We start from the raw sequence: 23,812 nt of genomic DNA on the forward strand, positions 1-23,812 counted from the left end.
TATTATTGCTCTGGCCCCATCTTTAACATTTTAGATCAATATGACTAACAGTCTTTCCTGTTTTTAATAAGTATCACATTTGCTGTACTTTGGTTATGAATGAGCTACCTGATTGGGACAAGTCTCAGAGTAATCAAGTGACAAGACAGTGCGTAAGCACTGGAGTCAGACAGACTAGGGTTTGGATCCTAGTTGTCGGTTATGATGACTCAGTGATTAATTTTCTTGATCTTTCTTTGAGTGTGATAGTTAATTTTTAAAAAAGATTTGCTTAACAAATTATTTAATGGGGCTAAAAGATAATGCAGTAGATAAGGTATGACTGATCTCAGTTCAATCCCTAGTATTCCATATGGTCCCCTAGCACTGTAAGGACTAATTCAGCTCCCAGCATGCACCCCTCTCAAAAAAAAAAACAAGAAAATTATTTTTCTTTGTAATGTGAAAAGGAACCCAAATCTCAAACACAGATAAGACAAATTTATACTGATGAGTGCAATGGTTAATTTTATTTTATGGCCCAAGTTGATTGGGTCAAGATTCACCAAGATACTTGGCGAAACATTACTTATGTTTCTGTGAGGATGTTTCTGGATGAGATCAGCATTCAGATCTGGGGACTGAGAAAACAGATGATGCTCCTCTATGTGGCAAACCAACCAATCTGTTGAGGGTCTGAATAGAATTCAAAAGACACGAGAAGGAAATTCACTTCTGACTGTTTCTTTGGGGAGACTTGTCTCTTGCCCTTGGCTGGGATTCACACTATCATCTTCTCCAGTTTGTATTTTTAGTAGCCACTGTTTTTTCTTTATTTTTTAATAATATCTTTACTTAAGCACCATGATTACAAACATGTTTATAGTTGGGTTTCAGTTATAAAAAAAAGACCACTCTCTTTCACTAGTAAACCTTCCTACCACCAATGTCCCCTGTAGCTCCATTTTTTCTTACACACTAATTTGTTATCTGTTACAGTTTTAATTATATTTTAATATTTCCTTGTCACCACTTACTGTTTATTCACATGTATATATTATTTTTACGATGAAACAAAAGAATGACTGCATCCTCTGTGCAATGTACAGTTTTCAAATTCTTTATAGCAGCTTCTATGAAAACATTGTAATTATTCTAGCTGATGCAGATTCATGCAGGAGAGAGTGACTTTTGGTAGATTCTGTAAGTTGGATCTCAATCACTAGTTGCTGCCTAAATCTCTATTTGTTTGGATTTTTGAAACTTGGTGTTTTAAATTATCATCTTATGTAGCAGGATACAATCATAAAATAATTAAAAGGTAAGTCTTTAGTAACAAACTGTCACCAAGGTCATAAGTATCATAAACCAATCCTCATGTGACAAGTGTCATGATGCATGATAAGTACCCTTATAAGAATATGATGAGATAAGAATAAGATACAAGGAAAAGACTAAGATATAAGAATACAAGATAAGATAATATGATGGAGAAAGGGGCAAGAAATAAAAAAAAGGCTGAAGAACACAGAGAGTTCATGGTTAATATCTTTATTTGGGGCCACAACCGCCAACTTAAAAAAAAAAGATAAAATAAGGGGCCGGAACGGTGGCGCAGTGGTAGGACGTTTGCTTGCACATGGCTGACATAGGACAGACTGCAGGGTTCAATGCTCTGGCGTACCATATTGTCCTCTCAGTTAGGAGTGATTTCTGAGTGCATAGCCAGGAGTAATCCCTGAGTGTCACTGGGTGTAACCCCCCAAAAAAGAATGATAAAATAAAATTTATAACAAATGCTTCATCTTTCCATCTATAAAACAATGGATAGGGTATATTATACTGAGAAAGAAAAACTTTAAAATCTCAGTAAACTATCACAAAAAATTTTGCCCTTTTTTACTCACAAAGATACTTCTAGAGGGAACCAGCATAGTTCTTCATATTACATAATCCAAGACTCAGGATTTCTTCCTTTTAGCTATAGCTATAGTCTAAATGTCTATGTAGATTTTCCCCTTTCAAAATAATATGCTCATAAAGTACCAAATTTCCATCTCTTTCTTACATAAATTCTAAACACATGCATTCAACTGCCTTCTTGACATCATTAATTGAGGCTAAGCAGGTATCTTAAACTTAACATCTCTAAATAAACTTATTTTTTTCACAACAGCCACCACCTTCCCACATCGTACTTCTTTGTTCATGATAACTCCCCCCTCATCTCAGGTGTTCTGATTCAAACCCTGAGTCTCTCCTAAATCTTTCTTTCACTCCAGTTTATTTTGGGGTGCAAATGTTGTTAGCTTCTTCTTCAAAATTAAATCAGAATTGGTGCTGGAGAGATAGTACAGGTGTTACAGCACTTACTTACATGTAGCTCTGGTCTTCTGAGAGACACACTGCTAGGAGTGATCCCTGATAATCATTTGGTGTTACCTAAATTACTATAATTAATAGCTAACAATTTGCTTCTTTATTAACATCAGTGATCCTTTTAGAATAAAAGTAAACATCAATAGTTCTTTAGAATGCAAATAAACATAAATAGTTTAAGGATGCCTTCCAGTTTCATTTAAGATTAAAACCTAGGGATTGGAGAAATAATAAAGGATTTTAGATAATTGCTTTGCATGTGGCTGGCCCTGGTTTAATATTCAGCATGAATTAGTTCCCTGAGTATTGTTGATGTAGATCTGGAGCCCACATGCATGGGTTGCCCAGTTAATCTGGTATCACAAGCTCTGAGCAGACTGCATCCTTGTATCCTCAGTGAGTGCTGGCCAATTGACTTAAAATCACCAGGAGCAGTGCATAGGCCCCAAGTAATACTTGAAAGGTCAAACAAGCAAAATGATTCCTAAATTTTACAGTGGCTTATAGGACACTGTGCTTTGATTCTATAGTAAAAAAAAATCTTGAGAGAAAAGGATACTTCTCTTTTTTTTCTCTCACTTCATCCTTCTTATATCTTTCTTTTATTCTAACTTCATCTACTTTATTGTTTATTCTGTAACATAGGTTCTAGGACAAATGAAGTTAAGCACTTGCTAGTGTCTATTGAATGATCTTGAGTTATCTTTTAGGACAAATAACTTTCCACTCAGTTCTGACAGCAAGACATGAAACTCATCCTTGATGACTTTCTCCATCATTCATGATATTTAATGAGTCCCAGAACCATGAACATGACACTCAAGTCTATTTCTTCCATCCCATCTCAACCACCCATATAAGTTTGCAACAAATCCTATTCATCTACACAGTTATCATTGTAATAACCCTCTTAAAAGATTTTCCTTTCATAGGCCTTTTCCTTCATTTATTTTCCAACCTACAAAGCTACATTGCTAAAAAGCAAATCAGAATTTATTTCCTGAGTTTAAATTTTCCACTAATTTCCTTGAATTGATGCCATTTTTATTTTGTTCATGAAAATAAATTTTGGTGCAAAACACTCAAGGACAACTATATCAATACACTGGAATATTTTAGAAAATAATGCATTTTCACATTTAGGTTAGGAATCGTCAGAAAAATAATTCACTAAATTGGTTACATTTATTACTGATTACTCCAATGAAAATATTCACTGCTAATTATATTTTATACAACAGTCTCTTGATTTGGAATATATCACTGTTTCCTAAACATTCTTTCCTCCTAAAGCTATCAATTCATTGATAAGAGGAATAATATATCATTTATAATTTATATTACAGTCCTACCATAGATCCCAATACAAGTTGATATTTAGTAAATCATTACTCTGCTATTATATCAAAAGTTTAAAAAGAATTTCTGTGTATTTATTTACCCACTTTCTTTTATTCCTTACAATATTGACCAGAAAGGACAACTATATATTTGATATATGTATATATATGTATACATATATGTATATAAAATTACAATGTGATGCTAATTATATACAACCAAAGCATTTTCCCTCAATTCTGAACTTTTGCAATATAGCTCTTCTGGTTGACCTTTCTTACTTCTGAGACTGCAATAAGTGTTGTGTCTAGTTGTGCTTTTGATCTATGTTGTTTTAATATTTCTGTCTAAATCTACTATCAGTAATCTACTCATCAAAACTTTTTTTTTCTTCTGGTTTTTGGGTCACACCTGGCAGTGCTCAGGGTTTACTCCTGGCTCTATGCTCAGAAATTGCTCCTGGCAGGCTCGGGGGACCATATGGGATGCTGGGATTCGAACAACCATCCTTCTACTTGCAAGGCAAATGCCTTAGCTCCATACTATCTCTCTAGTCCCTCACTAAACTTTTAACTCAATTTTACATAGACTCTATTTCTAGTTAATAGATTGGAGCAAACTTTCCATAAATATCAGAAGTATCTTGAGTGTTTGTACAAGGTATAGATTCTGGGTAGAATACAGACACAGGAAAACATTCTGGATTCAGTAAATAATTTATACACTAAAATTGATCAATCTATATACAGATGTCCAACTCACTAGACTTCTCTTGGTATTGCATGTATTCTAGATCTGGTATTCTTCTTTCTCTTAACTCCCCATTATTAAAACCTTACCTGAAATTTACCATTATTAGTGAACAATTTTTGTCTATTTCTATAAGTAGAAATAAGATTACGATGGTGAGAACAAACTCAAATAAAACTGGTTAAATCTTCCTTCTGCTGTGTAAGTTTACTATGTTTTCTAAATATCATTTTTAACTACAAAAATTATTATGAGATTTAATGGGACAATATACGTAAACTATTTCTAGAGCATAGTTCATAGCCCAAATTTGTTTATGATAGTTATTAGTGATAGCAGTAATAATAAACAAACCAGAAATGTGTAATTTTCCCAACAAGATGTTAACACATATAATTGCTGGTGTATGAATATGTAAAAGGAGTAATGTCCAACTAGTATAATAATAATATATTAATTTGAGAATCATTTTATATATTCATGTAAGAGGTTTTCTACCAGTAAATTATTGGGTCTTCTTAACTGCCTACTCGTGTTTTTTATTATCTAGCTCCTATCTGTATAGCATTTTGACTATCAGCCTTAAAGTAATTGAAAATCAAAATTATTTAGCACTTTGGAAATTGCTTCATTTCATCAGAACAATTTAAAGTACTCAAATGAATCACTACATAGACTAAGTTTGAAAACCATGTTTTGATCAGTGACAACAGTTTTGGTTGAGAGTACTATTCCCAAAGGAACCTTAACAAAATATTTTCTAAGAAGAGCACTTTGAAGGGCTGGAGTGATAGCACAGCAGCAGGGCAGTTGCCTTGCACGCAGCTGACCCAGGACAAACCTGGTTTCAATTCCTACCATCCATTATGGTCCCCCAAGCCAGGAGCGATTTCTGAGTGCATAATCAGGAGTAACCCCTGAACATCACTGGGTGTGGCCCAGAAACAGAAAAAAAAAGAAGAAGAGCATTTTAAAGAAATAGAAGATTATGAAGAAGGTGAATTTGGAAAAAAAAATTTGTCTTAATAAAATCTTTTCAAAATATTTCTAATTAATTAGACAAATTTATGAACTGTGAACCATATAATTGGAATCTCATTATCAGCTCTGACTAATAAATTCTGGAAAGATCTGTTTAATATCATGAATATTTCAAGAAGATTCTCAAAGTTTTTTTTTTTTTGTTTTGTTTTTTTCGGTTTTTGGATTTTGGGCCACACCCGGCGGTGCTCAGGGGTTGCTCCTGCCTGCCTGCTCAGAAATAGCTCCTGGCAGGCACGGGGGACCATATGGGACACCGGGATTCAAACCAACCACCTTTGGTCCTGGATCGGCTGCTTGCAAGGCAAGCACCGCTGTGCTATCTCTCTGGGCCCCTCAAAGATTTTTCTATAGAATAAAAAATATGAAGCAGTATACATTTAAAAGGGACTTCTTTAGTGAGCTGATGTTTGGCAGGATTATAGCATCTGGAGTTTCTTTATCAATAGAAATTTCTGGGTGGGAATGAAACTACAACATGATGTTTCTATTTTTCAGTATGAAGTTTTCAAAAGGAATCCATCAGACCTTAAATTGTTGCTGCTTCAAGGGGGCTGGAGAGATAGCATAGAGGTAGGACATTTGCCTTGCATGCAAAAGGATGGTGGTTGGAATCCCGGCATCCCATATGGTCCCCCACCGAGCCTGCCAGGAGCGATTTCTGAGTGTTGAGCCAGGAGTAACCCCTTAGGGCTGCCTGGTGTGAGCCAAAAACAAAGCAAAACAAAACAAAACAAAAGTTGTTGCTTCTACCTGATGACTTTCAGAAGACTGAATAGAATAGCATAAAGAACTCTGGCATTTGAAACATTTCAAAGGAGACTTTCTGAATTTCAACTTCCTATACACATTTTCCCTTTTCGCAATAAACTTCATCAATTGTCCTTAATTTTCAGACTTATAAAAGACTTAATAATAATAGTGAAATGGGATTGGGGTGGAGACCATTCACAAGTTTGTTCAAACTGAGACATTTGTTGACTGTAAGACACGTTTCCAGAGTGCGTTTAAGAGCGCAGAGTGCTGGGAAATGAGATGGAAGAGAATTCCTGCCATGAGATTAGCAAATATTATTTAGAATCTTGTGTCAGCCTTTTCTTTTCTAAGAAATTAGTTCAGGTCTTTTCTCTTTTTTTCTTTTCCTCTTACTCTCTCTTTCTTCCCCTTTCTCCCCTCTTCCTCCCTCCTCCCTCTCCCTCCTCCCTCTCTCCGCCTGCCTCCTCCCCTTTCTTATTTCCTTCCTTCTTCCTTCCTTCATCACACCATATATTCCACCACCAAAAACAGCTATATAGACAGACTTTACCTCATGTTTTTATTTTCTTTCCTTGCTAGCATAAATTTCATACTATATTAGTCACTTTCATTTTAGTATTCTTTTTTCCTTACATCTTTATTTAAGCTCCACGATTTCAATCATAAAAATAAAATAAATAAAATAAAATAAAATAAAAATAAAAATCATAAAAGTAAAAAAAAATCAGTCATAAAAAGAGCACCCTCTTAGTATTCTTTACCTCTTTATCCTATTATCTCAACATTACCATCCAGCTGACTAAATTGTGGAAAATTCTACTTTTTCTTCCCTATTCATGTATAAATGATATGTATTGTGGATGGTTCAAGTCATATCTGAATAGTCTTAGTTCCCTTTAAAGACATGTGGTACAAATTCAAAGATGATGTCATTGAATTTGCATCACATCATCTTCATAACATTTCTTCTATACTTTTAATAAAGAGCTGCTGACTTCACGAAAACTATGAATATTTCCGAGAGCAACCATCTCTGCCACTTGCTCCTCATCCAACAAAATGCATCACACTATTTATTCCTTATCTTCCTCAAAATTTGATAGGGAGACAACTCTAACATCACAGGGCTCCTACAAGATTTCTTTGCTCATCTCCTCAGCTGCTCCCTTTCATAGTTCTTTATGATGGGTAAAATTAGCAAATATTTCTATTATCTTAATTTAAGGTCCCTTCCACCAATCAAACATCTAGGAAAAAAAAACAGTTTACATGGATGGGTTTTAACTTCTGTGTTTTTCCTTGCCAGTTCACCAAGCAGTTTATAATAGTGTAAGTTTTCCCCCTTCTTAGCTAATAAATCCAATGGCCAGTTTTCAAACTTATTTGTTTAATGCTCTTCCACAGTCATAAAATTCTTATTCACCTCCCAATATTTTATCCTAATATTTCTTTTCTACTCTTTGCTTTTTAGCTTTAATATATTTATTTAAGCACCATGGTTACAAACATATTTGTAGTTGGGTATAAGTCATAAAAAGTACATTCCCCTTCACTAGAGCAGCCTTCCTGCCACCTATGCCCTCCATCTCCCTCCCCCATCCCCTGCCTGTCTTTGAGACAGGAATTCTATTTCTCTCACTCACTACCATCATCATGATAGTTGTTGGTATAGTTATTTCTCTGCCTGCATACACCAATCTCTGTGGTAAGCTTCATATCATGGGCTGATCCTTCCAGGCCTCATCTCTACTGTCTCTGGGCATATTATTATTATACTGTATTTTATTTTAATTTTTTAAATTATTTTTGGTTTTTTGGGGGGGCATGCCGGCAGTGCTCAGAGATTACTCCTGGCTCTGCACTCAGAAATCACTCTTGGCAGGCTCAGGGAACCATATGGGATGCCAGGAATCAAACCAGAGTACGTCTCGGGTTGTTTATGTGCAAGGCAAATGCCATACCTGCTGTGCTATTGCTACAGCCCCCATATTATCTTTTATTTTTCTTAAATCTCACTGATGAGTAAAACTATTCTATATCTATGTTCTATATCTATCACACTCTCTCTGGTTCATTTCACTCCATGTTCATCCATGTATAGGGAAATTTTATGTCTTCATTTTTCCTGATAGCTGTATACCATTTCATTGTATAGATGCACCACAGATTCTTTAGCCACTTACTTGCTGTTAGGCATCTGTGTTGTTTCCAGATTCTGGCAATTGTAAGTAGCACTGCAATGAACATATTCAATCAGAGGACATTTTTGTATTGTGTTTTTGTGTTCATAGGGTATAACTCTAGGAGTGGTATTGTTGAATTTTATGGGAGCTCACTTTCTATTTTTTGAGGAATCTCCATATTGTTTTCCATAAAGGCTGGACTAGATAGCATTCCCAGTAAGAGTTTCTTTCTCCTCACATCCCTACCAGCATTGATTGTTCTTGTTCTTTGTGGTGTATGCCCGTCTCTGTGGCATGAAATGGTACCTAATTATTTTTTTATCTGCATCTCCCAGATAATTAGGGATGTGGATCATTTTTTCATGTGCCTTTTGGCCATGTATTTCTTCTTTGAGAAAGTGATTATTCATTTCTCCCCCTTTTCTGATGGGGTTAGATGTTTTTTTCTTGTTGAGTTGTCATTACCTTTTATATCTTAGATATTACCCCCTTATCTGATGAGTGTTGGGTGAATAGTTTCTGCCATTTGTGGGTGGACTTTGTATCCTAGTAACTGTTTCCTTAGAGTTGCAGAAACTTCTCAGTTTAATGTAATCCCATTTGCTTATCTTTGCTTCCACTTGTTTGGACAGAGGAGTTTCCTCCTTGAAGATGCCTTTAGTTTCAATGTCATGGAGTGTTTTACATATGTTTTCTTCTATATACTTATGGTTCCAGGTCTAATATCAAGGTCCTTAATTTATTTGAATTTGACCTTTGTGCATAGTGCTAGATAGAGGTCTGAGTTTGCTTTTTTGCATGTGGCTGAATAGTTGTCCCAACACCACTTGCTGAAGAATCTTTTCTGCTTCATTTTGCATTTCTTGTCCCTTTATCAAAGATTAATTTTTTGTATGTCTGGGGGTCATTTTCTGAAAACTCAAGTCTATTCCACTAACCTGATGGTCTGTCTTTATTCCAACACCATGCTGTTTTAATGACTATTGCTTTAAAATACAATTTCAAGTTGTGGAAAGTGATGCTTTCCAAGCTTAGTATTCTAGAACTCCTTAATTTATTGTCTAGGAAACTTTTTTATTATCCATGGCATAAATGTCAGATTTTGTTGTTGTTGTTTTTTAGTGCAGTGGTACATATTTGCTTGTCATTGTGTCATACCTTAACTGTGCTCAGAGACTATTCCTGGCTTTTGGTCACTTTTGGTGGGGCTTGGGGAGCGATACACGGTGCCAGGAATCAAAGCACCCAACCCATTGCTCTATCTCTGTAGGCAGCATTTTAAAAAATAGTAATAAATCAAGGGTTTACTTTCATTTCTGTGTGTGTCGATTATTGTTCATGATTTTTTTGGTAAAAATATTTGAAGTATTCAAGTCTTGTTATTTGCATTTCTATATTAAAATGCATATTTTTTAAATTTTCATTGCATACATAGACACTGTACCAATGTTAACTATTGTTCTATTTTTCAGAGTAGCTTTAGGTTTATAGTAAAATGAGAGGATGATATGAGATTTCCTGTATGCTCTTTGCTTACTCCACATGCTTCAATTTACCTTTTTTCAGTACCCCATTTCTACCAAACAGCTTTGCCAATATTTGGGGCTTCCTCTGTTCCTTTATTTGAATATTTTAATTAGTAGATACTGGTTCTAGTTCAATAGTCCTATGATGTTCATTTTAAGGTTTAAAATTTCAGTTTATCCTGTTTATAATCCTGAAAATTTATCATCTGAAATATTTTTACTCTCAAAATGCTTGGTCACTCATCTTAAAATAGCTTATTGAATTAGGGATTTTTCCAAAAATATGTCCAAGGTCATCCTTTGCATTCTAGCAATAAATGTCTTATGAACTTTTGAATCTATTTCTATATCTATTCTATTACGTTATATGTCCTATTTCTGGATGTATTTCTAAATGCTTTTAGTACTATAGGTTTGGAATTATGATGCACTGCTTAAAAGTGTAGGGTAAATAGACATATAAAATCATTTTATTGGCCGTTTTTGTACTTTATTTTTTCAAATGAACTACTGAAGCATTTTATCAAGTTTCTAAGTACTAATTTACAAATAACAGTTTGACTACAACTTGTTAAAATTATAAATTAAGTTGGCAAAACATGGGTAACACTATACTATCAAGTCTTTCTAGATATTATATCTCTGTCTTTCTCTTTGTTGGTTTTGTTTATTTATTGTTTTGTTTCCTTTTGTTTTGGGGCCACACCAAGTGGTGCTCAGAGGTTTCTCCTGGTTCTGAACTCAGGAATTACTAATGGATGGAATTACTATGGGCTGCCAGAAATCAACCCAAAATTTTCTGCGAGTAAGGCAAATGCCTTACCCACTCTGTCTCTTTTTTCTGATTCCCAGGAAAGGACTAAATTATTTTTCCTCTAAAATAATATTCTTGTTTTCTTTTAGGTAATTTATATTTTTGATTTGAGTTATTATGGGATTTTTCTTAAATTTTGTTACAATTAGGTTTTTGCTTCAATTACTTTAAAATGGATATTTTAATATTTTTAAATGTGAAAAGTTTGTGACTAACTAGATTTCAGATAATGTACATAGCTCTTAGTCATTTTAAAATTTTTGTAGTTTAAAATATTTAGTATATAACCTAAAAAATTTGTGATTTTTTTTAAGGGAGGGATTAAGGCCACACCAAGTAGTGCTCAGGGGTCACTCCTAGATTTACCGAAATTACTCCTAGTTGGGGACAGGTGAGCCAGTACATAAAAGGCAGATGACTTACTTTTTTTCTTCCCGCTTCTTCTTCCTTTTCCTTTTTATTCCTCCTTCTCCTTTTATTTTTCTTTTTCTCTTTTTCATTTTTCTTTTCCTTTTTCTTCTTTTTCCTTTTCTCCTCCTCCTTCTACTCTATCTCCTCCTCCTCTTATCTATCCCTTCTTCTCCTCCTTCCTCTTCCGCTTCCTACAGCTTCTTACCATTCCTCCTCCTCCTTCTTTCAAATAATTTTCTTTAGGAAAATATGAAGTGGGAGAAAGAGAGAGATAATAAGAGAGTTATGTATTTAAGATTGAACATACCTGGGTTACTCTAAAGAAGAGAGACCTTATGGTATCGCATAAAACTAAAAAAAAAAAAGTAATTACACATCTCAGGCAGCCTTTCGAATAGGGAATGCATTAAGTGGCTTATTTCTTCCCAATAAATATACATTTTGGATTTTATCTTACATAGAAGACACTATAAAGAAGTGTTATGAGTACATTAAAAGCAATAGAAAAATTTCATGCATTTACCTTTAAATCTGATTTTATTGCTAGGTATGATAGTCTGTCTAATAAACAGATTTAACATGCATTTATTTGTATGTATTTAAAAAATATAAAAGGATAAAAAGAAACTCATAACAATTTGGGGAGAGAGTTTAAGGGACAGATAATAGAAATACACCTAAAAATAGACTTCTGCATTTTGTATCATTTGCTGTCAGTCCTGGAACAGTTGGAGAGGCAACAAAAATGCAGCAGAAGCAGGGAGTTGGGCAAACAGTTCCTCCAGGAACTGGCATCCACAGGCAGCAAAGCAATCCAACGTGGGCAGTGGTGGGCCAGCAGGAGAAATCTGGCAGGGATGGAGGTCCCTAGCACTTCAGCCCCAGCTTTTTATACCCCTAGGCCAATGGCCCTCCAGTGGCAGTTACAAGGGACAAGCTCTGGTAACTGATGTCTTCAACCTTAAAGGAACAGTAGCAACCTTCTTTATATCTACATATATAATTTGTACATAACATGGTAATGGAATTAATAAATTAAAATATCATAATTAAGAAAATAATGGAAAAACCGGCTAACCTTTGCAAAAGCTGGCTCCCTGTGTGTGACACCAGGCGGGGAAAATCCACAAAAGTACACCGGCCCAGTGGGGCTCAGCTGTGAAAGACTGTGAGTGTGACCTGTCTATGTCTGTCTACTGTCCTCTTGCGTGAAACTCTTGCGAGTGGGGCAAAAAGAGCCTCCAGAACCTCGCTCGCCCAGACGCCATTTTCAGGGAGGGACTTCAGAGCATAAAAACCGGCTAACCTTTGCAAAAGCTGGGGGCTCCCTGTGTGTGACACCAGGCGGGGAAAATCCGCGAAAGTACACCGGCCCAGTGGGGCTCAGCTGTGAAAGACTGTGAGTGTGACCTGTCTATGTCTGTCTACTGTCCTCTTGCGTGAAACTCTTGCGAGTGGGGCAAAAAGAGCCTCCAGAAACCTCGCTCGCCCAGACGCCATTTTCAGGGAGGGACTTCAGAGCATAAAAACCGGCTAACCTTTGCAAACGCTGGCTCCCTGTGTGTGATACCAGGCGGGGAAAATCCGCAAAAGTACACCGGCCCAGTGGGGCTCAGCTGTGAAAGACTGTGAGTGTGACCTGTCTATGTCTGTCTACTGTCCTCTTGCGTGAAACTCTTGCGAGTGGGGCAAAAAGAGGCTCAGAGGAGCACGGGCGCTCCGCTTCGCTACGCGGCCGTGCACTCTTTCTAAGGAAAGAACTCCATTGCAACAAGAAGGAAAAATCACACTCAGAACGGCGCTATATCACAGAAGCAAACATTTCTCTCTGGACTGTCTTCTCTGTTGCATGCTCGGGCCTAAGATTTGACCCAGTGTGAGGCTTCATCCACGGAGGACTCCCCTCCCATAGAGGCAAGTCAGCCCATCCAGAAAGGGAGGAGCCAGAGGAGTGTGCTACCTACATCATATAGACAATGAATACCACTACAACACGTAGAAAAACCCACAATACAAGTGTGACAATGGGGAAACAACGCAGGCCAGCATCAGACATAGAGAATGAAGATGACAATTCTGAGGACCAGATAATGACTGAACAACTAATCAACCTCTCAGATAAGGACTTTAGACTAGCAATATGGAAGGTGCTCAACAGACTCCAAGAAACCATGGATCGAGTTGAACAGAACACTAATAAGAACCAAGAAAATATGAAGGCAGAAATCACAAAACTCCAAACTGAAATAACATGTCAACTAACAGGACTGAAAAAGTCAGTAAACGAAGTGAATGACAAAATGGATAAGCTCTGGGACAGGGTATCAGAAGCTGAGAATAGACTTGGTGCTGTGGAAGATGAGGTACATAACAATTCCATACAGCAGGAGAGATTGGACAAAAAACTTAAAGCAAATGAGCAGACAATGGAAAAATTAGTCAAAGAATGGGAACAGACGAAAATAGAAGTCTATGATAAGATCAACAGAAACAACTTAAGAATCATTGGAGTCCCAGAGACCCAGGAAGAAAATTTCCAGGAAGAATCAATGGTCAAGAACATCATTAAAGAGAAACTTCCAGAGCTAAAGAATATATGTGATCAAATCCTGCATGCCCGAAGAGTACCAACCAAAAGAGACCCCAGAAAAACCACCCCAAGACACATCCTAGTCACAATGACAAATCCCACCGATAGAGACAGAATTCTGAAAACAGCAAGATCAAAAGGGGAAATCACGTTCAAGCAAGCTTCCCTGAGATTTACAGCAGACCTGTCACCAGAAACACTCAATGCCAGAAAGCAGTGGTGGGATATTGTGACAAGACTGAATGAAATGAATGCTTCACCCAGAATACTATACCCAGCAAAACTCACTTTCCGGTTTGATGGAAGAATACATGGTTTCACAGACAAAAAACAGCTCAGAAACTTCACAGACACAAAACCAGTCTTAAGAGAAAAACTGAAAGACCTAATCTAAGACAAGACTACCCAAAAGACACACCAAATTTTGAAATAAAGATGGCGTTAAATCCCAGGACAATTCTTTCTCTCAACGTCAATGGACTAAATGCACCAGTTAAGAGACACAGAGTGGCTAAATGGATCAAAAAACTCAATCCAACCTTCTGCTGCCTACAAGAAACGCACCTGAATAGTCAGAACAAACATAAACTCAAAATAAAAGGCTGGAGAAAAATTATCCAAGCAAACAACACCCATAAAAAAGCTGGAGTGGCCATACTAATATCAGATAATGCAAACTTTATACTCAGGAAGGTTGTAAGGGACAAAGACGGACATTTTATATTAATCAAGGGGTACGTAGAGCAGGAAGAATTCACTCTCCTAAACATATATGCACCGAATGAGGGGCCAGCAAAATATTTAATACAACTGTTGACAAATCTGAAAAATAATATCAACAACAACACAATAATTGTGGGGGACCTTAACACGGCTTTGTCAACACTGGACAGGTCAACCAGACTGAAACCCAACAAGAATATACTAGACCTGAGGAGAGAAATGGAAGAAAGAGGCCTAGTGGATATATATAGGACACTCCATCCCCAGAAACCTGGATACACATTCTTCTCCAATGTACATGGGACATTCTCCAGGATAGACTACATGCTGGCACATAAAACATACCTCCATAAGATCAAGAGGATAGAAATTTTGCAGACTACCTTCGCTGACCACACGGCTCTGAAATTATTTGTGAACTCCAAAGGGACTCAGAAGAAACACTTTAACACCTGGAAGTTAAACAGCCTCATGCTCAATAACCAGTGGGTCCGAGATGAAATCAAGGAAAAAATAAAAAGGTTCGTGGAAACAAATGACAATAAAGACACAAACTCTCAGAACTTATGGGACACAGCAAAAGCAGTACTGAGAGGAAAATTTATAGCTTTGCAAGCACACATCAGGAAGGAAGAAGGAGCTTACCTGAGTAGCTTAATGACACAGCTAATAGAACTAGAAAATGCTCAACAAAAGGACCCAAGAATAGGAAGACAGAAGGAAATAACAAAGCTGAGAGCAGAAATCAACGAAGTGGAAACTCAAAAAACAATCCGAAAGATCAACGAAAGCAGAAGTTGGTTCTTTGAAAAAATAAACAAGATTGATAGACCACTGGCAAACCTAACAAAGAAAGAGAGAGAGAGAAACTTGATAACTCGTATCAGGAATGAAAAAGGAGAGATCACTACTGATATGACAGAGATTCAAAGGGTAATCAGAAACTACTTTGAAAAACTCTACGCCACTAAAAACGAGAACCTGGAAGAAATGGATAAATTCTTGGACTCTTATAATCTTCCACGGTTGAAGGAAGAGGATGTAGCATATCTAAACACCCCCATCACCATTGATGAAATTAAAACAGTAATCAAATGTCTGCCGAAAAACAAAAGCCCAGGTCCAGATGGATTCACTAATGAATTCTATCAAACTTTCCAAGAGGAACTACTGCCAATCTTGGCAAGACTCTTTCATGAAATTGAACAAACAGAAACACTTCCAAATAGCTTTTATGAAGCCAACATCACCGTGATACCTAAACCAGACAGAGACGCTACCAAAAAAGAAAATTACAGACCAATATCACTGATGAATGCAGATGCAAAGATCCTCAACAAAATCCTGGCAAATAGGATTCAATGCCTCGTTAAGAAGATCATCCACTACGATCAAGTAGGTTTCATCCCAGGAATGCAAGGCTGGTTTAACATCCGTAAATCTATCAACATAATACACAACATCAAAAACAAGAAAAATAAAAACCACATGATCATATCAATAGATGCAGAGAAAGCATTTGATAAGGTCCAACACCCATTCTTGATCAAAACTCTCAGCAAGATGGGAATGGAGGGAACCTTCCTCAATATAGTGAAGGCCATCTACCACAAGCCAGTGGCAAATATTATCCTCAATGGAGAAAAACTGAAAGCCTTTCCTCTAAATTCTGGCACAAGACAAGGCTGTCCTCTCTCACCACTCCTATTCAACATAGCACTGGAAGTACTTGCTATAGCGATTAGGCAAGAAAAGGATATCAAGGGAATCCAGATAGGAAAGGAAGAAGTCAAGCTCTCACTGTTTGCAGATGAGATGATACTCTACTTAGAAAACCCTAAAGACTCTACCAAAAAGCTTCTAGAAACAATAGACTCATATAGCAAGGTGGCAGGCTACAAAATTAACACACAAAAAATCAATGGCCTTTCTATATACCAATAGTAATAAGGATGAAATGGACATTAAGAAAACAACCCCATTCACAATAGTACCACACAAACTCAAATATCTTGGAATCAACTTGACTAAATATGTGAAGGACCTATACAAAGAAAACTATAAAACTCTGCTCCAAGAAATAAGAGAGGACACACGGAAATGGAAACACATACCCTGCTCATGGATTGGCAGGATTAACATCATCAAAATATCAATACTCCCCAAGGCATTATACAGATTTAATGCCATCCCTCTAAAGATACCCATGACATTCTTCAAAGAAGTGGATCAGACACTTTTGAAATTCATTTGGAACAATAAACACCCTCGAATAGCTAAAGCAATCATTGGGAAAAAGAATATGGGAGGAATTACTTTTCCCAACTTTAAACTGTACTACAAAGCAACAATTATCAAAACAGCATGGTATTGGAATAAGGATAGGTCCTCAGATCAGTGGAATAGGCTTGAATACTCAGAAAATGTTCCCCAGAGATACAACCATCTAATTTTTGATAAAGGAGCAGGAAATCCTAAATGGAGCAGGGAAAGCCTCTTCAACAAGTGGTGTTGGCACAATTGGATAGCCACTTGCAAAAAATTAAACTTAGACCCCCAGCTAACATCATGTACAAAGGTAAAATCCAAATGGATTAAAGACCTCGATATCAGCCCCAAAACCATAAGATATATAGAACAGCACATAGGCAAAACACTACAGAACATTACAGGCATCTTCAAGGAGGAAACTGCACTCTCCAAGCAAGTGAAAGCAGAGATTAACAGATGGGAATATATTAAGCTGAGAAGCTTCTGCACCTCAAAGGAAATAGTGCCCAGGATACAAGACCACCCACTGAGTGGGAGAAACTATTCACCCAATACCCATCAGATAAGGGGCTAATCTCCAAAATATACAAGGCACTGACAGAACTTTACAAGAAAAAAACATCTAACCCCATCAAAAAATGGGGAGAAGAAATGAACAGACACTTTGACAAAGAAGAAATACGCATGGCCAAAAGACACATGAAAAAATGTTCCACATCACTAATCATCAGGGAGATGCAAATCAAAACAACGATGAGATACCACCTCACACCCCAGAGAATGGCACACATCACAAAGAATGAGAATAAACAGTGTTGGCGGGGATGTGGAGAGAAAGGAACTCTTATCCACTGCTGGTGGGAATGCTGTCTAGTTCAACCTTTATGGAAAGCGATATGGAGATTCCTCCAAAAACTGGAAATCGAGCTCCCATACGATCCAGCTATACCACTCCTAGGAATATACCCTAGGAACACAAAAATACAATACAAAAACCCCTTCCTTACACCTATGTTCATTGCAGCTCTATTTACCATAGCAAGACTCTGGAAACAACCAAGATGCCCTTCAACAGACGAATGGCTAAAGAAACTGTGGTACATATACACAATGGAATATTATGCAGCTGTCAGGAGAGATGAAGTCATGAAATTTTCCTATACATGGATGTACATGGAATCTATTATGCTGAGTGAAATAAGTCAGAGAGAGAGAGAAAAACGCAGAATGGTCTCACTCATCTATGGGTTTTAAGAAAAATGAAAGACACCCTTGTAATAATAATTTTCAGACACAAAAGAGAAAAGAGCTGGAAGTTCCAGCTCACCTCAGGAAGCTCACCACAAAGAGTGATGAGTTTAGTTAGAGAAATAACTACATTTTGAACTGTCCTAATATTGAGAATGTATGAGGGAAATGTAGAGCCTGTTTAGGGTACAGGCGGGGGTTGGGGGGGGGAGGAGGGAGATTTGGGACTTGGGTGATTGGAATGTTGCACTGGTGATGGGTGGTGTTCCTTTTATGACTGAAACCCAAACACAATCATGTATGTAATCAAGGTGTTTAAATAAAAAAAAATTAAAAAAAAATAATGGGATAGAGAGCATCCAAAAAAAAAAAAAAAGAAAATAATGATTAGTTTTAATTTATTTTTTTTTAGTTTTTTTTAATTTATTTAAACACCTTAATTACATACATGATTGTGTTTGGGTTTCAGTCATGTAAAGAACACCACCCATCACCAGTGCAACATTCCCATCACCAATGTCCCAAGTCTCCCTCCTCCCCACCCGACCCCCGCCTGTACTCTAGATAGGCTTTCCATTTTCCTCATACATTCTCGTTATTAGGACAGTTCAAAATGTAGTTATTTTCCTAACTAAACTCATCACTATTTGTGGTGAGCTTCCTGAGGTGAGCTGGAACTTCCAGCTCTTTTCTCTTTTGTGTCTGAAAATTATTATTACAAGGGTGTCTTTCATTTTTCTTAAAACCCATAGATGAGTGAGACCATTCTGCGTTTTTCTCTCTCTCTCTGACTTATTTCACTCAGCATAATAGATTCCGTGTACATCCATGTATAGGAAAATTTCATGACTTCATCTCTCCTGACAGCTGCATAATATTCCATTGTGTATATGTACCACAGTTTCTTTAGCCATTCGTCTGTTGAAGGGCATCTTGGTTGTTTCCAGAGTCTTGCTATGGTAAATAGTGCTGCAATGAATATAGGTGTAAGGAAGGGGTTTTTGTATTGTATTTTTGTGTTCCTAGGGTATATTCCTAGGAGTGGTATAGCTGGATCGTATGGGAGCTCGATTTCCAGTTTTTGGAGGAATCTCCATATCGCTTTCCATAAAGGTTGAACTAGATGGCATTCCCAGCAGCAGTGGATAAGAGTTCCTTTCTCTCCACTTCCCTGCCAACACTGTTTATTCTCATTCTTTGTGATGTGTGCCATTCTCTGGGGTGTGAGGTGGTATCTCATCGTTGTTTTGATTTGCATCTCCCTGATGATTAGTGATGTGGAACATTTTTTCATGTGTCTTTTGGCCATGTGTATTTCTTCTTTGTCAAAGTGTCTGTTCATTTCTTTTCCCCATTTTTTGATGAGGTTAGATGTTTTTTTCTTGTAAAGTTCTGTCAGTGCCTTGTATATTTTGGAGATTAGCCCCTTATCTGATGGGTATTGGGTGAATAGTTTCTCCCACTCAGTGGGTGGCTCTTGTATCCTGGGCACTATTTCCTTTGAGGTGCAGAAGCTTCTCAGCTTAATATATTCCCATCTGTTAATCTCTGCTTTCACTTGCTTGGAGAGTGCAGTTTCCTCCTTGAAGATGCCTGTAATGTCCTGTAGTGTTTTGCCTATGTGCTGTTCTATATATCTTATGGTTTGGGGGCTGATATCGAGGTCTTTAATCCATTTGGATTTTACCTTTGTACATGATGTTAGCTGGGGGTCTAAGTTCAATTTTTTGCTAGGGGCTAACCAATTGTGCCAACACCACTTGTTGAGGAGGCTTTCCCTGCTCCATTTAGGATTTCCTGCTCCTTTATCAAAAATTGGGTGATTGTATCTCTGGGGAGCATTTTCTGAGTATTCAAGCCTATTCCACTGATCTGAGGACCTGTCCTTATTCCAATACCATGCTGTTTTGATAACTATTGCTTTGTAGTACAGTTTAAAGTTGGGGAAAGTAATTCCTCCCATATTCTTTTTCCCAATGATTGCTTTAGCTATTCGAGTGTGTTTATTGTTCCAAATGAATTTCAAAAGTGTCTGATCCACTTCTTTGAAGAATGTCATGTGTATCTTTAGAGGGATGGCATTAAATCTGTATAATGCCTTGGGGAGTATTGACATTTTGATGATGTTAATCCTGCCAATCCATGAGCAGGGTATGTGTTTCCATTTCCATGTGTCCTCTCTTATTTCTTGGAGCAGAGTTTTATAGTTTTCCTTGTATAGGTCCTTCACATATTTAGTCAAGTTGATTCCAAGATATTTGAGTTTGTATGGCACTATTGTGAATGGGGTTGTTTTCTTAATGTCCATTTCATCCTTATTGCTATTGGTGTATAGAAAGGCCATTGATTTTTGTGTGTTAATTTTGTAGCCTGCCACCTTGCTATATGAGTCTATTGTTTCTAGAAGCTTTTTGATAGAGTCTTTAGGGTTAGTTTGAATTTCTAATGCTTTATTAAAAAAAAAAACAACTATTTCGGTCAGATAAATATTTTAGTACTTGAAGAATTTGCCTTGCATCCATTTGACCCCAGTTTGACCTGAAGCACCATAATTAAGCCCTGAATACTGACTGAATACTACACCATAATTAAGACCCTGAATGAAGAGCCATCTCCTAAGTAATGCTAGAAATGCCACTCTCCCCCCCAAATAACACTCAGTGGTCATAAAGATATATCTTTCTATCTTTTTTTAAAATATTTTTATTTTGACTACAGCGGATTAAAAATCTTTCACAGTAATATTTTAGGTACATAGTGACATTGAATCAGGGGCATTCCCACCACTAATGTTGTCTTCCTTCCACCCCTGTTCCCAGCATGCATTCCATATCTCCTTCCTTTGCCTACTGGACTGCTAGTATAAGTGGTCCCTTCTGTGTCTAACTTGTAGTAGATTGGGTATCGATTCTGTTGTAGCTGGCTTTGGATTTGGTGTTTGTCTGATCATTTTTTATTTCTATTCAATATTCATACCACTGTTTGATCTTGGTACCCTCCATTATTTCTTCTTAATTTGTGAGGCAGAACAAGATGGCTCAAGTTATGTGATTCTGTTAAAAAGAAAAAAAGGGGGGCAAAAATCAAACAAGAAAAGAAATTGAAGGAGTCCTTCTAGAGGCAATAAATATCAATTTAAGAGGAGAAATGGAAAAAGGAAAAAAAACATAACAATACAAAAAATATAAACAAAAAACCCGAAAAGCACCACAGCAATAAGCAACACAGCAATAAAGACAACAACCAAACAATAACCACAGTCCCAAGATAAAAACAAAATAAAGCCCCAAAACAAATAAACAAAAATAAGCATCAACAACAATAACAAAAAATAAATTAATTTGTGCTTCTTCTTTTTTTTTTTTTTTTTGCATAGGCATAATAAGTATTGCAGAGATTAGAAAAGAAATTTCCTTGGTCTAAGAGATATAGGGTTTCTACTTCTTTGAAGTATACTGTCATGGGAATAATTACAGGCTCTGTACATTTCTTATTCTCTCTCCTAGGTCATTTTGTGATGTCTGGCAACTTTACACTCAGTCATGGATGATAAAACTAGTCCTCTGTAACTAGAAATCTTGCTTTTTGCACAGGTCAGAGGATGGAGCCTAGAATAGAGTCTTTCTTTATGGATCTAGAAGTTCTTTTCCATCACTGTTGTTTTAATCAGGCTTCTGTAGATGGTGGTCTTGGATTTTGCACCAATCTTAGGCAAAGCCTAGGATAGAGTCTTTCATTATGTTTCCAGAAGACCTGTTCAGTTGCACTTGTCTGAGTCAGACCTCTGGAATTAGAGATCTTCATTGCTGTACATATCCTAGGCCAAGGCCTAGACTAGGGTCTTTATTATTGCTCCCAGGACACATTCTGCCCAGTCTTGGTTGTCAGAGTCAGTCTTCTGTAGTTAGCAATCTTGGCTTTTGCACAGATCAAGGGATGATGTGTCTTCTGATTTCATCTTATGGTTAAGTGGTGAGGTAAGACAACCTGCTAACTTAGACCAAGCTGTTGGCATTTCCTCATTGTCAAGATGTCAGGTCAAAACTGGCGCTTATTGGTGTCAGAGCAGTATTAAGAATGTCCCAGAGGCGACTGTGAAAAATTGTGAGTGCTGCCTCTGTGTGTCTGTCTACTGTCCTGTCGCATGAACTTCTTGGGAGTGGACCGAAAAGAGGCTCCAGAAGAGCACGGCCTACACAGCCATGAGCTCTTTCTAAGGAAAGAACACCATTACAACAAGAAGAAAAAATCACACTAAGAACTGTGCTGGATCGCTGAAGCCCAGCATTTCTCTCCAGACTGTCTTCTCTGCTGCATGCTCGGGCCTAAGATTTGATCCTGTGTGAGGCTTCATCCATGGAGGACTGCCCTCCCTTGGAGGCAAGTCAACCCATCCAGAAAGGGCGAAGCCAGAGGAGTGTGGCTGCCTAGATCATTTAGCCAATGAATACCATCACAACACGTAGAAAAATCCACAATACAAGTGTGACAATGGGGAAACAACGCAGGCCAGCATCAGACATAGAGAATGAAGATGACAATTCTGATGAACATATAATGACCAACCAACTAATCAACCTCTCAGATAAAGACTTTAGACAAGCAATATGGAAGATGCTCAAAGAACTCAAAGAAACCATGGATCGAGTTGAACAGAACACAAATAAGAACCAAGAAATTATGAAGACAAAAATCACAATACTCCAAACTGAAATAACATGTCAACTAACAGGCCTGTTAGTGAATGACAAAATGGATAAGCTTAGGGTATCAGAAGCTGAGAATAGACATGGTGCTGTGGAAGATGAGATAAATAACAATTCCATACAGTGGGAGAGATTGGAAAAAAAAACTTAAAGCAAATGAACAGACAACGAAAAATTAGTCAAAGAATGGGAACAGATAAAAATAGAAGTCTATGATAAGATCAACAGAAACAACTTAAAAATTATTGGGGTCCCAGAGACCCAATAAGAAAATTTCCAGGAAGAATCAACGGTCAAGAACATCATTAAAGAGAAACTACCAGAGCTAAAGAATATATGTGATCAAATCCTGCATGCTCGAAGAGTACCAACCAAAAGAGACCCCAGAAAAAATAACTCAAGACACATCCTAGTCACAATGATGAATCCCACAGATAGAGACAGAATTTTGAAAACAGAAAGATCAAAAAGGGAAATTACATTCAAGGAAGCATCCTTGAGATTTACAGCAGACCTGTCACCAGAAACACTCAAGGCCAGAAAGCAGTGGTGGGATATTGTGACAAGACTGAATGAAATGAATGCTTCACCTAGAATACTGTACCCAGCAAAACTCACTTTCTGGTTTGATGGAAGAATACATGGTTTCACAGTCAAAAAACAGCTCAGAATCTTTACAGACTCAAAACCAGATTTAAGAGAAAAACTGAAAGACCTAATTTAAGACAAGACTAACCAAAAGACACACCAAATTTCAAGATAAAGATGGCATTATATCCCAGGACAATTCTTTCGCTCAATGTCAATGGACTAAATGCACCAGTTAAGAGACACAGAGTGGTTAAATGGATCAAAAAACTCAATCCAACCTTCTGCTGCCTACAAGAAACGCACCTGAATAGTCAGAACAAACATAGACTCAAAATAAAAGGCTGGAGAAAAATTATCCAAGCAAACAACACCCATAAAAAAGCTGGAGTGGCCATACTAATATCAGACAATGCAAACTTTATACTCAGGAAGGTTGTAAGGGACAAAGATGGACATTTAATATTAATCAAGGGGTATGTAGAGCAGGAAGAAATCACTCTCCT

Source organism: Suncus etruscus, chromosome 3 (assembly GCF_024139225.1).
Source record: "Suncus etruscus isolate mSunEtr1 chromosome 3, mSunEtr1.pri.cur, whole genome shotgun sequence".
NCBI classification, from domain to species: domain Eukaryota; kingdom Metazoa; phylum Chordata; class Mammalia; order Eulipotyphla; family Soricidae; genus Suncus; species Suncus etruscus.